The sequence below is a fragment of the Acomys russatus genome, unplaced genomic scaffold, assembly GCF_903995435.1.
Source record: "Acomys russatus unplaced genomic scaffold, mAcoRus1.1, whole genome shotgun sequence".
NCBI classification, from domain to species: domain Eukaryota; kingdom Metazoa; phylum Chordata; class Mammalia; order Rodentia; family Muridae; genus Acomys; species Acomys russatus.
The window spans coordinates 21,342-36,106 of NW_026131535.1; positions in this window are offsets into that span (position 1 = coordinate 21,342).

A 14,765-nucleotide genomic window follows, 5' to 3' on the forward strand; every position below is an offset into this window, starting at 1 on the left:
GAGTCCAGGACAGCCAAGGCTACCCCTAGAACACCTGTCTCGGGGAGCATAAAGGGAACCAAAAACAAAAGACAAACAAAATTAAAGAAAAGAACAGAAGAGTGAATCAACCCTGAACTGGTTTGTGTTCTTTGAATAAAATTCTCTTGCTTCTTTCAGAGATCTACATGAACCTCTATATATTGATTTCCACAGACAGGGTTTCTTTTTATAGCTCTGGATGTCTTGGGAGTTTCTTTCCAGACCTAGCTAGCCATGAGTTAACAGAGTTCTACCTGCCTCTGATTTCCAAGTGCTGGTACTATAGCTGTGTGCCACCACCACAGCCATCAGAATCCTGACATTTTAATTTAGAGGTTTTTATTTCAAGCAACCTACAGTAGGGCAATTTTAAAGTTCAGTAGAGTTGGGTGGGTGTAGATTTATTGGATCAATCAGATAGGAGCTCTGGATGGGAGGCGGGGCTACATGAGGAGGGGCAAGGTGGAAGGTGTATAAAAGGCTCAGAGGAGATTTAGTAGAACATCAGATTCCCTGAGCTTGGAGTTGCTGCCTGACCCTGCTGAGAACAGTAACCTTGTCACCAGTGTTCTTACCAGGTAAGTCACTACCTCCATCAGGAGGCTTCTAGAATGCTGGGCTAGCCTTATTACCACCAAGCAACACTCCATTTCCAATTTAGAAATTGTATTAGTTTGTTTGTTTATGAGTTTGTTTTGTTTTCAAGACAGGGTCTCTCTGTGTTAGCCTTGGCTGTGCTGGTCTCACAGTGTAAACCACGTTGGCATTGAACTCACAGTGATCCACCTGACTCTGCCTCCAGAGTGCTAGGATTCAAGGCATGTCCCACCACGACCATCTCAATTTAAACTTTTCAGTGTGTGTATAATTTGGTTTTAAAGAGAACTGGTCATTACGTGGGAATGTTCATGTTTGTTTCTTTGTTCTCTTGAGATTTAAGAGATAGTGTCTCAACTAAACAAAGCTGACCTTGAACTCTAGAACCTCTGGCTCTGTCCAGGCTTCTAGGCTCACTCTGAAATATGAGATAGGATCTTTGTTCTAATTTAATCCCTTTGCAGTATCTTAAATTATGTTTCACAGATTATGGTTTTGCAGGTATATGAACTGAATTTTCTCTTAAATATAGACTACAAAGAGTGCTAGAGATGTCTTCATCTACAGAAGCCCCAGGTCCAGGCAGTTGGGAACCAAGGCGCTAGGAAAGGTGTTGCTTAAGACTCTCTATTTTATTACTACCATCTGAGAAGCATGTTTCTGTGTGTGTTTGTGTGTGTGTGTGTGTGTGCAAAATAGGACCCAATTATCTCACAGCAGCCACAGCTTGAAATTCAAAGTAATGTGCTGAGCAAAATAAGATCACAATCCAGGGTAGACTGGGCTGCAAGGGAAAGATTTAATTCTACATATAACTAAACAAACAGTAAAATAAATGACCTGGGATTATGACTGAATGTCAGAAGGCATGTGCAGTGGGAACAAACATCATTAAGGAAGAACTTCAATGAAGACATTTGAAATTCTTTTTGAGGGGAATGGTGTTGATTGTGTGTGTGTGTTTGGTTGTTGATAGAGAAGGGATTTCTCTCTGGTTCCTTGGTTGTCCTGGAGTAACTTTAAAACCCATGGTGCCAGTGTTCTTATCCATGAGGCTACTCTCCATTCATTGTTTTGTTTTTTAAGAGAAAGAATTTTTGAGGTAGAGCAATGGGTCAGAGGTTAGGAGCATTGGCTGTTCTTATAAAGGTCCTGAGTTCAATTCCCATCAACCACATGATGGCTCATAACCATCTACAATGGGGTCTGGTGCCCTTTTCTAGTATTTAGGCACACATGTAAGTGCATTATAAGTAATAATAAAGGGATTCCTCTGTGTTGTCTTGGCTAATCTGGACTCGTGTTTTAGATCTGGCTTTCCTGAACTCACAGACGTCTACATTTTCTGCATTCCAGATTGCTGGGATCACAGGCGTGCAGCGCCACGCCAGACTGACATTTAAAATATTATTTTACTTGTATTCCTAACCTGAAATATACCATATTGATTAGACTAACCTAGAATCCCCCTTTGTCTTGCTCCAAAGACCTGGAATTTTTGGTTCTTGCTATGCTGTGTGTCATCTATGCAGTGTTGTAAAGCACCAGCACTTGGCCATCATTGTCAGCCGGAAAAGACACACACAAGTCTCCTCTTCACAGGCAGGAACTTGTTGAGTTGCCACAAGCATTGGTTATCTAATGAGATCCATTTATGTTTGGAAGCATAGGCAATTCCACTCCAGACTTCTTTGCAGATAATACCATGTGTTAAAGTGTAAACAAAAACTTAAGAATATTGATGAAGTGTTTTCTCACTTCTTTTTTCCCTCTACCACATCAAAATGGGGAATTCTCTTCTTTGTAGATTCTGAACACTTGGATTCTTATCCAAGACTCACTTTTTGCAGGTGCTCTCATATCACAGTAGGGATTTCAGATGCTTTTGAGAAAGTTGCATGTCTCCCTGACATTTGTATTTCAGGCATGGTCTAAGTGTGTAGCAAAGTGGCTATGAATTTGTGGAGCTCTTAGAGCATTCCTCAAATTAATAAAGTGTAGCCCAGTGCCCCTTCATTGGGCTCCAAGGGCTTAGAGTGGTGCACACTCACAGGTGTCTCACATATTCTCCTTGGTCCTTCCCAGGATGGATCTGCTGATAGGACAAAGCATGATAAGTGTGTAATTGACATGTCATGTCACAGTGTGCATTCTTGAGGGCCAGGAAATTTGTTCAGTATCTTTTCCTGTAACAAGAAACTGGTAAAACTCTATGTTTCTGATAAGCCTTCTGACTAGGCATGAGATCCAGAGGAGCAGGGCTGGGTACCTGGTAGGACCATGGGCGTTTGTGCCTATGTGGTGGCTTATAAGAGAATCCATATGATGAGAGTGATGAATGTTTGGCTTTGAGATCACCTGATTGGATGATTGGGAACTCTGAGGTCTAGATGGAGTCTAGCACGATGCTTGCTTTAATATTGACAAAGAGGAATTCCCAGAACTTAGCCTGAAGAATACTGATGAAGACACCTGAAGTGGAGACATTTCAAGCTGTGCTGGATGGCATAGAGATTCTGCTGATGCCGAAGGCTCACCCCAGGTAAGCAGGACCCAGGGAGGCTAGGAGGGAAATCACTGGGCTAGTGGCAAGATACAGGTGAGGTCAGGAGGAATGGGGTCAAACTGGAAAGAAGATTTTGATGTCCTCACCTTGGAGGTCTATGAAACTACTACTCAAGTTGAGAGCTGTTATAAATGACAATCAGGAATGGAGGACAGCTCAGACCATATGTAGCCCTATAGGAGGAGTATTTCCATGTCTCTCCTGCAGACACTAGATGTGGAAGGGACAAGTCCAGACACATTCCATGTGTAAGAGACAAGTCCACAGACACTGAATGGAGGAATGCAGGACATGCCTCCAGACGTAGCTCAGGCAAAGAGCCCTTGCCTGGACTGTGTGGGGTTCTACATTTGAACTGACATTAGAAAAGTAGGGTACAAACTGCCTCCATGTTGGTCCTGGTTTACATTATGCAACTTTTTCTTATCCCCTCACAGAAGGTGCAAGCTTCAAGTGTTTGACTCATGGAATGTGCACCAGGATTTCTGGGATGTGTGGGCTGGAGGAAAGGATGGATCCTGCCCAGCAGAGACTGTGAGGGAGAAGCAAGTAGCAAATCGCATTCATAAATATGTCTGGATGGGGCATTTGAAAGTGGTCACTGACCTCCGCCTCCACTTCCAGCTGAAAAAACAACAAATGTACTTGTTGCAATGGGCTCAACAGAGAAAGCACTCTGTGCACCAGTGCTGTCTGAAGAAGAATACATGTGCCTTTCCTGTGGAAATCATCAGGGATGTCTTGGACACTTTCAAGCCACACTACACCGAGGAATTGGAACTATTTACAAACCAGGTCCTGTCCTTCCTGGGTCAATTTGCACCTTGCCTTGGCCAGATGAGAAATCTCTAAAATTTCTGTTAAGTCACATCTACTTGAACTTGGACAGGGTTGTAACTACATTGGCAGACATAGAGAAGAATTGTGCCTCCAAGTTCCTTGCTCAGTTCTCCAAATTGAACTGTCTCCAGCATATCCCCATGAATGGGATCTACCTTCCCACTGACCATGTGAAACAGTTTTGCAGGTAAGGAATGATGGTGAGCCCTTTCTGCTCCATCAGCAAATTTTCCCCTCTTCCTTGAGCATTAGTGTGCACCTGTGGGGTGGCAGCCACAGTGGGTTCTACAGCTTGTGAGTCATGAAAGTATCTCAGTGTGCATTATTTCCTTCTAAACTGAGGTCATTCATTTAGTTCCCATTTATTTAGCAGAGTTTGAGCTGGGGTAGGAAATGCAGAGAGCTGCATTGCAAGTATGTCAACTTCGCTGGTGGGTCAGATGCAGTGAGTGCCCTTTGGATATTCCACTTCAGGATACTGTCTAAGATGATAGAAGGGAATAGGCTAGAGCCCTAAGCTGGAGAAGGCCCACAGCTGTGGTACCTAGTCGAGTTCTATTCACAGATGTCTGTGAACAGAATCCAGTTTGTTCCTCTGCTGATGCCTCTCAGCCTCTATTTTCCCTTTAGAGAAGGATGATTTGAATACAGGGTAGGACGTAGTAGATAGGAACTGGTGACTTTGGGGTGCAGTTTCATCTGCTTTAAGGTGGAGAACTGAAATCAGGGGTCCAGGCTGTCCTAGATAGCAAACACAAGTATGAACACTCTTGGATATGTGCCATGAGGCTGTCAGAACCTTTCTGTGATAATCCTTTCTGGGTATTGTTATCTGGCATGATGTGGAAGTCTCTAGTCCTCTGTCTGACAGAGTGAGTATAGGTGGTTACTTATCTGTGTTCTGAGACCATCCCACCTGACAGTGCTATGCCTCAGGAGATAGTGATATGAGCAAACATCTTCAGTCTGTTCCTCATTGATGACGTTCAGTGTAAATGCAGATAGATTTGCATATGTGGTTCCCCCATTCAGTGTCAACCTTAGTAATATCCTCCAACAACATGAGCCAGAACTATTTTCTTGATCTTTCCCTAGATACCTGAAGACTCCATTGGAATCCTTGTCTATCACTCACTGCCATCTCTCACAGTCAGTCTTGAAACACTTGTCAGAGTGTCAGAGCCTCCATCAACTGAATCATCTGAACATCAGTGATATAGTGTTATCCACGTCACATCTCACAGGTCTCCAACTTCTCCTAAAGAATGTAGCAGATACTTTGAAGACCCCAGAGTTACAGCATTGCAACCTGGAGGACTCTCACCTTAGAGACCTCTTGCCTTCCCTGAGCCAGTGCTCCAAGCTCACCAGGTTCAATTTCTATGACAATAACTTCTCCATGGCTGTACAGAAAGACCTTCTGCACTGAATGGTTAATCTTGACAACCTGACTGTAGAGTGCTATGATCAGCTGAATTATATCCTTGTAACCAAAATCTCCCAGTTGTGTCCTGAGCTCCTGGAAATAATTGTGGTCAAAAAGCAGCCAAAGACAATCACCTTTGCTACAGTCATGTGCCTTGAATGTTGTCAGCGCTGTGTCTATGACTTGAAGACCAAACTATTTCAATGTTGGCAGTAAACAAAAGAATCTTGCTTTGAATGCTGAGATGTCAAAGTCAAGCAGGAAAACATTCATCAAATAGTTGCAGAATACGTGGCTTAAGACACAGTTTGGTGCATTGGATCAAAATGGGGTTTGACACACTCAGTACATGGAAGCTGGCATGATATGAAGAGCAGTGGAACAATGGGGACAGGTGTCGGTGGATTCAGAAAGATAAGTCTGCATTTCTAAATATGCCTCTAATAGGACAGGCTCATCAGTGGCTTTGCCGTGCTGTATATCTCTGGTCAGTCTATGAACCTGAATGCTCTCCTCTGGTGTGCTACTCAGTCACTGATCTCAGTTCTACTTTTACAGTCAGGGCATCCTGTGACCTCATGATGTATGATCAGGGAAATTGTGGTCTAAGATCTGTTGGTATCAAAATGCACTGACGTCATTTATGGCTCTGTCTTCTCCTCATTACATCCCACTGCTTGACCATTTTGTGGGTCATGGGAATAGAATTGGCAAACTGAACTGATCAGTGCAGACCTGCTACCCTGTGAAGACTGGTTTGGAGAATGGCAGGATTTTACATTTCAGATACAAGGTGCTGTGCAGATTTTTAAGAAGGCTCTAGCAAAAGTCCTTCCTTAGAGAACTGGCTGACCTGAGACCTGGTTGTTAACTGTTCCATTGTGAGCTGTCTTTGCCACTGTATCATGTAGCGATAAAATAATTTGAATTACTTTCTATTTTCATAGACCATTATTTTTTAAATTCCAATGTTCTCACATCATTGTGATTCCTGCTAACTCTGTACAATCTACAAGTTGCAAAGGGCTCTTGAAAATCACCCTCTGGAAAAAACCATTCCTGGGTAGTGATGCGATTGTGAGCACTGTAGCATTCCTACAAAAGACCCTGATCATTAACAGATTCTAGAAGTGGGGAGGGGGAAAGTAGTTGACATAATTTACAGTTCCATCAAAGCTCACAGAGATGGGCTACCGTAAGACGTAATGTGACCATAGAGCATCAACTGTGTAATAGTGGTCCCCAGAACACAATTTATTTACAGAAGTAGAATGCATACCATATTCATCCCATGACAGTCTGACCCCTTTCCAGATTAATTCATCCGCAGACAGCTAGAAATACTAAATGTAGTTTCTTCATGCCTTGGGAATTCCTGGAAACCCTAATCTCCATGTTCTCAGGTGTTCTTTAAGACAATGAAGTGAGTTCAGCACTGATATTCCCTGTCAGGGGACACATTGCCTACATCTTCTGTTTCTGTGCTGGGTCCATCTTCAGGTCAAGATTCTGTTTCCTCATCCCTGTAACCTGCATCAGATGCTCCAACGTTTTAGAGAGTTATGGGTGACTCTCCAGGCAGCAAACTGTCTCTGTCATTTTTTCTTTAATTTGGAAGCAGCTAACCTGCACTTCCTGTTTACTCAAGTAATTAATTTTACTCCTTCTCAAGTCTCTGATGCGGTGAAGACCAAATAAATTAGTTTCACAATTAAGCTTAGCTGTTTAGGAGTTAAGATGTTTTTAGGTATAGATAGATGCTTTAAGTTGACAGAGATGAGATATAGTAGACATTGAGTTACATTCAGAACTTTAGACTCACGGACATAGGAAAATGTTTTCTTCAGTGTTGCCAAATACAAACAGCCAAAACACTATGAATGTAACATGAATATATTCCTGATTGTTCACTGGTTCTTCTTGCTATATGTAGTTTATTTTATATATGTGTAATAATATAAATGTATATGTAAGAAAGTAACTAATAGAAAAGTATTTTCTAAAAAATAAATAAATAAGTGGATATTAGCCAAATAATACAGAATAACCACACTATAATACATGGACCTATGAAACTAAATACAAATGAGGACCCTAGGGAGAATGCTTAACTCACATTAACAAGGGAAAATGAAGGAGACATCAGAAGCAGTTGAAGAGAAGAAACAGGAAGGGAGTCTAGTATAGAGGTCTTCTTAAAGACTCCACCCAGCAGGAGATCCAAGCAGATGCTGAGACACACAGCAAAACTTTGTGGTGGAACACAGGAAGTTTTATGGAAGAGTTGGAGAATAGAGTGACCAGGAGGGAATCAGGAGTTCTGAAAGGAGATGAAGAGAGCCAACAAATCTGAGCAGAGGAGGAGGTTGATGCAGAGAATGGTGTACCAACTAAGGACTGTATATGGTTGGACCTAGACCCTCTGCTCAGATGTACTTGATAGGCAGCACAGTTTCCTTGCGGGTTCAATAATATGGGGAGTAGGGACTATTTCTGACATAGACATTGACCCCCACACATTGATTATTTGCCTCTGGTAGGACGGACTTGCCAGGCCACAAGGAAGAGGATACAGACAGATGAGTTTAGACTTGATAGGTTGATGTCAGACGTTATGGGAGGAGGGCTCACTTTTCTGAGGGTAGGGTAGGAAGGAAGACAGTATGAGGGAGGAGGGTATGATTGAGAAGTGATGAGGGATGGGATAACAATAGAGATGGAAAGTGAACAAATTAAAAACAAAAAATTAAATAAATAAACTTTCAACTAAAAATAATCAAAAGATGAGGAAGGACCCATCATACTCATCAAAGGAAAACTCAACCAAGATGACATCACAATTCTGAATACCTATGCCCCAAACACAAGGGCACCTACATTTGTAATAGAAACATTGATAAAGCTTAAACAACACATTAATCCCCACACATTAATAGTGGGAACTTCAACACCCCCACTTCACCAAATGATAGTCAATGAAACAGAATCTAAACTGAGAAATAATGATACTAACAGATGTCATGAATCAAATGGACCTAACAGATATCTACAGAACTTTTCATCCCAAAACAAATGTTATACCTTCTTTTCAGCACCTCATGGAACTCTCTCCACAACTGACCATATAGTAGGTCACAAAAAACCCTCAACAGATGCAAAAAGATTGAAATAAAACCTTGTAGCCTATAAGACCACATGGGTTAAAACTATACCTCAACAACAACAGAAACAATTTAAAAGCCTACACACATATGGGAACTGAACAACTCTCTACTTAATATTAACTGGGTCAGAGAAAAATTAAAGAAAGAAATTAGGGACTTCCTAAAATTTAATAAAAATTAAGATACAACATACCAAAATTCATGGTGCTAAGAAGAAATTTCATAGCATTAAGTGCCTTCATAAAGCGATTGGAAACATGTCATTCAAGCAACTTAATGCCACATCTGGGAACCCTAAAAAAAAAAGAAGCAGATACATTCAAGAGGAGTAGACAGATAAAAATAATCAAACTCACAGCTGAAACCAATAAATTAGAAACAAAGAGCAATTCAAACAATCGATGGACCCAAGGGCTGGTTCTTTGAAGGAAAGAAACCCAAATTGCTGGGCATATCTGTGAGGCTCACCTATAAGGGATGCTTTTTTCTTTCATTTTCTTTTTTTCTTTTCCTGTTTCTTTCTTTATTTCTTACTTTTTAATCAGGGTTTCACTGTATGTAGTCTTGGATGTCCTGGAACTTGCTCTGTAAACTAGGCTGTCCAGGAACTCACAGAGATCTGCCCGCCTCTGTCTCCCAAGTGTTAAGATTAAAGGTATGTGCCACCACTGCTAGGCTGGGATTATTTCTTCTTAGTTAAATCCTATTAATTGGAAACTCAGATCTAATCTTGGTCTTAGAGATTTGAAAACACACCTTTAATCTGGCTACACCATCTTCTGCCACCCTATATAGATGACTTGAAAGAAGAAAGCTCACCACTTATTTGTTTACTCTCACTAACAGGTTCTTTCCTTCACTGGCATTAGAGCCTACTTCCTAGTGATTCCTGCATACAGAAGATCAGCTGAGACATGCAGTCTCATTGATTGAACAACTACTGGGTTCTTGAACCTTCCATTCATAGTCAGCCATTGTTGGATTACCTGGACCATAGCCTTAACCTATTCTAATAAATCACCCTTTTATATATATATTCATGGATTCTTTAGAAGAACTATATGAAGAGCTGCTCCCAAATTTAAAAAAAAAAAAACTTAAAAGAAAAAAGAAAGAGGAAAAAAAAATCTTTGTTACATAGATGACACAAGTTTTCCCTGTGAGGTGAGCCTCAGACTGGCTCTAAGTTTAGCTGCTGCAGTACTCCAAGTTAGGTCTAGACACTGGTGAAGATGCTATTTGTGCCCTCCTACACAAATCAAGCTGCTTCCACACCAACAAGTCCTAACCAGTGTGAAGCATTGGCTCTGTTTCTTAACGATTAAACTTTATTATACATCCCAATAATCTTACACAAGAAAGAAAAAAGGTTAAAGAGAAACAAGAGTGAACTTTATGGTATCCGTTCCATGGGATGGGTCGCTAGGTGTCTTTGGCCTGCATGCTGGTCCAATTGGTACACTGATCCTTTTCCCGATCCACATGCACTCCAGCTTGATCTGAACCTGCTGCCTCCTCTAGTCCTCTGCCTGGGTCTGTCTCTTGCACACAAGGGCCAGTCTCCTCCCATGATAATCCCACAATAATCTGGGTGGAGTCCACCAGTCCACTTCCTGAATTCCAGGCCCAGGATGGTTCCACCCATTCTATCCCAAGGTTAATCTCAAGGAGTATCTGTGGTGTTTCCAGGGGGAAAAGCCCACCAAGAATGCTTTCACCTGGAACAGAACCTGCAAAGGGGCAAAGCCCGCCAAGACTGCTTTCACCTGGGACAAAGCCTGCAGTCCTGGCACAGTGAGGTAGGGCATAAATACATAGAGACCAGATAAAATTTAGCCACAAGCCTTTCCCTGCTTTCCGGCTCATCCCATTGTTCAGTACTTTCCTCCTTATGCCCATACTTTTGTTTTTATTCTGTCTTTTAAATGATTTACTTACCAAACTTCCCCCTTTTCAACAAAATGTATCATATAAGCTCTGATAAAGCCTGTCATCTGACAATAGCTCCAGTTTTCCTGATACAACTGCAAAAAGAACTTTCAGATGCTGTGGGGGACCATTTCACTCCAGGCCAGAGAGAATTCTTCATATAAGTCCTCTGTTTCCTCCTGTTCCCTTTCTTTGATGCTCTATATTTCCCTGTCTTCTGCTAGCTCACTTAGGAGCAGCAGCACTCCTGGCAGTGGGATTAGACACCATTACCCCAGCCGGGTGTGGTGTGGCACGCCTTTAATCCCAGCACTTGGGAGGCAGAGGCAGGTGGATCGCTGTGAGTTCGAGGCCAGCCTGGTCTACAAAGTGAGTCCAGGATGGCCAAGGCTACACAGAGTACCCTGTCTCAAAAAACCAAAAAAAAAAAAAAAAAAAAAAAACAAAAAAAAAACAAAAAAAAAAAAAAAAAAAAGACACCATTACCACAAATCAAATCTATACCTACTTTCTCTCACTGGCCCTTGTATTTCTACTCTTCTCCCTTTCTCCACCTTTATGAGTAGTGATCTCGTAAATTTTCTCTGTAACAAAATCATCTGTTTATTGCTCCCTAATGATTACTTTTCAAATGTCTCTTCAGGAATACAGGATGGCAATCTCATGACCCATTGCAACTGATCCAGTTTAAATGCCCTTCTAGCTAAATGACCAGAGGATTCTCTCTTCAACAGACCTGGAAACAAATCTCTGACAATGACTCTCCTCAGTTCAAAACAGGTAAGAAAAACATGATATCCATGTTGTGGCATCACTTTTGTTGATGCCACAATTCCCACTTCTTTTGAGACTCTTACTCCCCATATATCAGTGTTTATTAGGATTTAGAATGATGCAGTGCCTCAGTTGTAATAAGGGATTATTATGAAATTACACAAGACTATACTCAGCAGTTATTGGTCAGCCCAGAAAGGAATGTCTTTTGGGACAGGTTGTCTGCCAATATAGCCAGTCTTACCTTGGAAAAACAGTTTCAGGAAAGAGAGGCTGCAGGAGAGAAACACAGGCTACAACTGTAATAATGTCCTTATTCCCAAGAATAAAATCTGGTCACAGCCAGATTTTCCTTCTGGCAGACCCTCAGTTTCCTGTGGTAGAAAGGCTTCCCACGAGGATCCAAGATGGTGGCGAGCAGTGTGGACCACGTTTGGAGGCTCCAGTGACAGTTCAGGGAATTGCACAGATTTCTGAGCCAGGAACACCGAGGTCCGAACATCACGGCAACGGGAGTGCTCCACGGTTCGGAGGGACCAGGGTGCGGAGGACCTGCATGCCCCTGCACATGGGAGGAGCGTGGATTTTCTCTGATTGGAGCGGCTGCGGCAGAGCCAGAGGCAGCAGCACCAGCGGCACCAGCAGCGGTGGCTGAGGTTTGCAGCTCATAGCCTTCCAGTGGAGGTGATTGGTGTGGTGGCTGGTGGGAGTTGCTGCGGGAGAGGGGACTCGGGGCAGGTTTTGGGTCGCGTGGAGCCTTCGGACCCAGACTGGACTTGGCGGACCATTTGGCCCCAGAGTCCCGGGTACTGGCCCAGCCCAGCAAGCAATTCTGCCCGAGGCACTAACTCAGTGTGGCCACAGGTCTCCTGCTGTGGCACAGGCTTAGTTCAGCATGCAGCTCCACACTAGGCAGCACCTCAGCTCAGCAGCAGCTCCACTGCGGTGACACAGTCTGGGCGGAGCACTTGGTTCCACCACAGGCACTAACTCAGAGCAGCCGCAGTTCTCCTGCTGTGGTGCAGGCTTGGCCGAGCACTCAGGTCCACCCTAGGCACCACCTCTGATCAGCGGCAGCTCCCCGGCAGTGACACAGTCTAGACGGAGCACTTGGTTCCACCATTGGTGCTAACTCAGAGCAGCCGCAGTTCTCCTGCTATGGCGCAGGCTTGGTGGAGTGCTCAGTTCCATCCTAGGCACCACTTCATCTCAGCGGCAGCTCCCCTGTGGTGACACAGTCTGGGCGGAGCACTTGGTTCCACCACTGGTGCTAACTCAGAGCAGCCGCAGTTCTCCTGCTGTGGCGCAGGCTGGACAGAGCGCTCTGTTCCACCAGCTCTAAGACTCTGGTTGGACACAGTGTGCAGTCTGAATCCAGAATTCCTGGCTGAGATTGGTGGTCAGTTCGGGCCCTGAGTCAATAACTGACCACAGCACGCACTTTGGGCCAAAAGGCCCTAGCAGAGCCTGGTGCAGAGTCCCAGCCCAAAAATTCTGGCTGAACCCTGTGTGCATTTTGGGCCCAGAATTCCTAGCTGAGCTTGGCAGACGGTTCAGGACCTGAGAATCTAGCTGAGTTCAGCCCGTGGTTTGGGCCCAGTGCTCCTGGCTGGACTTGGCAGGGAACATAGAAGGCTGTGGATACCTTGGCCTGACCCAACGCTCATTCAGAGACCCAGAACAATTGCAGGATCCACATCACAGGGGGGCTGAAGATCACTGGCTATGAGAGACCAGAACAACAGGGCTAACCTCCTACCATCCACACCAGTGAAGCTTTGAGCTCGCAGCCTAGGGAAATCGTGAGAAAACAAGTGAATCTATCGTCAGACACCCTCCATCCAACTCTGGAAGCTACCCAACAAAAACAAAGATGGCAAGATGTCTAAAGGACAACGAAAAAGCATACGCAAAAAAACCCCAAAACAACATGGCATCTCTAGTTTCCAGCTATCCCAAAGAAAACAACCCAGAGAACTCAAATACAACGGATATACAAGAAAATGACCTCAAATCCTTCGTAATGAGGATGATAATGGAGGAAACAAATAAAATTTGTAATCAAATGCAGGAAGATGCAGACAAACAGGTGAGAGACATAAAAGAAGCACATAGAGTGGAACTGAAAAATTTGCAGGAAAATGCAAACAACCAGATGAAAGAAATAAATAAAATGGTTCAAGCTCTGAAGACCTATAAAGAGGCAATGGAAGAAACTCAGGAATATACAAAAAATCAGATGAAAGAAATAAAAAAAATCAATTCAAGATCTGAAAATGAAAATGGATTCAATGATAAACATACAGACAGAAGAATAACGAGAACGTGAGACCTCAGAGAAGAAGGCGAGCAACACAGAGGTGAGCTTTTCTAACAGAATCCAAGAGATGGAAGAACGAATCTCAGGGATAGAAGATACAATCACAGATCTTGAATCAACCATTAAAGAAAATGCCAAATCTGGAAAACTCCTGACACAAAACATCCAAGAAATTAAGGACACCATGAAAAGAAGAAATCTGAGCATAATAGGCATTGAAGAAAGAGAAGACATCAGACTCCAAGGCCCAGAAACTATTCTCAACAAATCATAGAAGAAAATTTCCCCAATCTAAAGAAAGAAATGCCTATAAACATACAAGAGGCCTACAGAACACCAAATAGAATTGTCCAGAAAAGAAAAACTGCCTGCCACATAATAATCAAAACACAAAACATGCAGAACAAAGAAAAAATATTAAAAGCTGCAAGGGAAAAGGGCCAAATAACATTTAATGGTAAACCTATCAGAATTACACCCGACTTCTCAGCACAGACCATAAAAGCCAGAAGGGCCTGGACAGAGATCCTTCAAACCCTAAGAGACCCCAGATGCAAGGCCAGACTACTTTACCCAGCAAAATTATCAATAACCATTGATGGAGAAAACAAAATATTCCATGACAAAAACAAATTCAAACAGTACCTATCCACAAATCCAGCTTTACAGATGGTACTAGAAGGAAAACATCATCCCAAAGGGTCAAGCTACAACCAAAACTACCCAGGAAATAGATAACTATCCCACGGCAAAAACACAACTACACAAACTCTCGACTGGAAACAACATCAAAATTAAGACTCTTAACAGTCACTGGTCATTAATATCTCTCAACATCAATGGCCTCAATTCTCCAATAAAAAGACACAGACTAACTGAATGGGTACATAAACAAGACCCAACATTCTTCTGCATTCAAGAAACACATCTCACCCATAATGAAAGGCATTACCTTAGGGTAAAAGGTTGGAAAAAAATATTCCAAGCAAATGGTCACAAGAAGCAAGCAGGCGTAGCCATTTTAGTATCGAACAAAATAGACTTTCAACCAAAATTAATCAAAAGGGATGAGGAAGGACACCTCATACTCATCAAAGGTAAAGTCATCCAAGATGACATCACAATTCT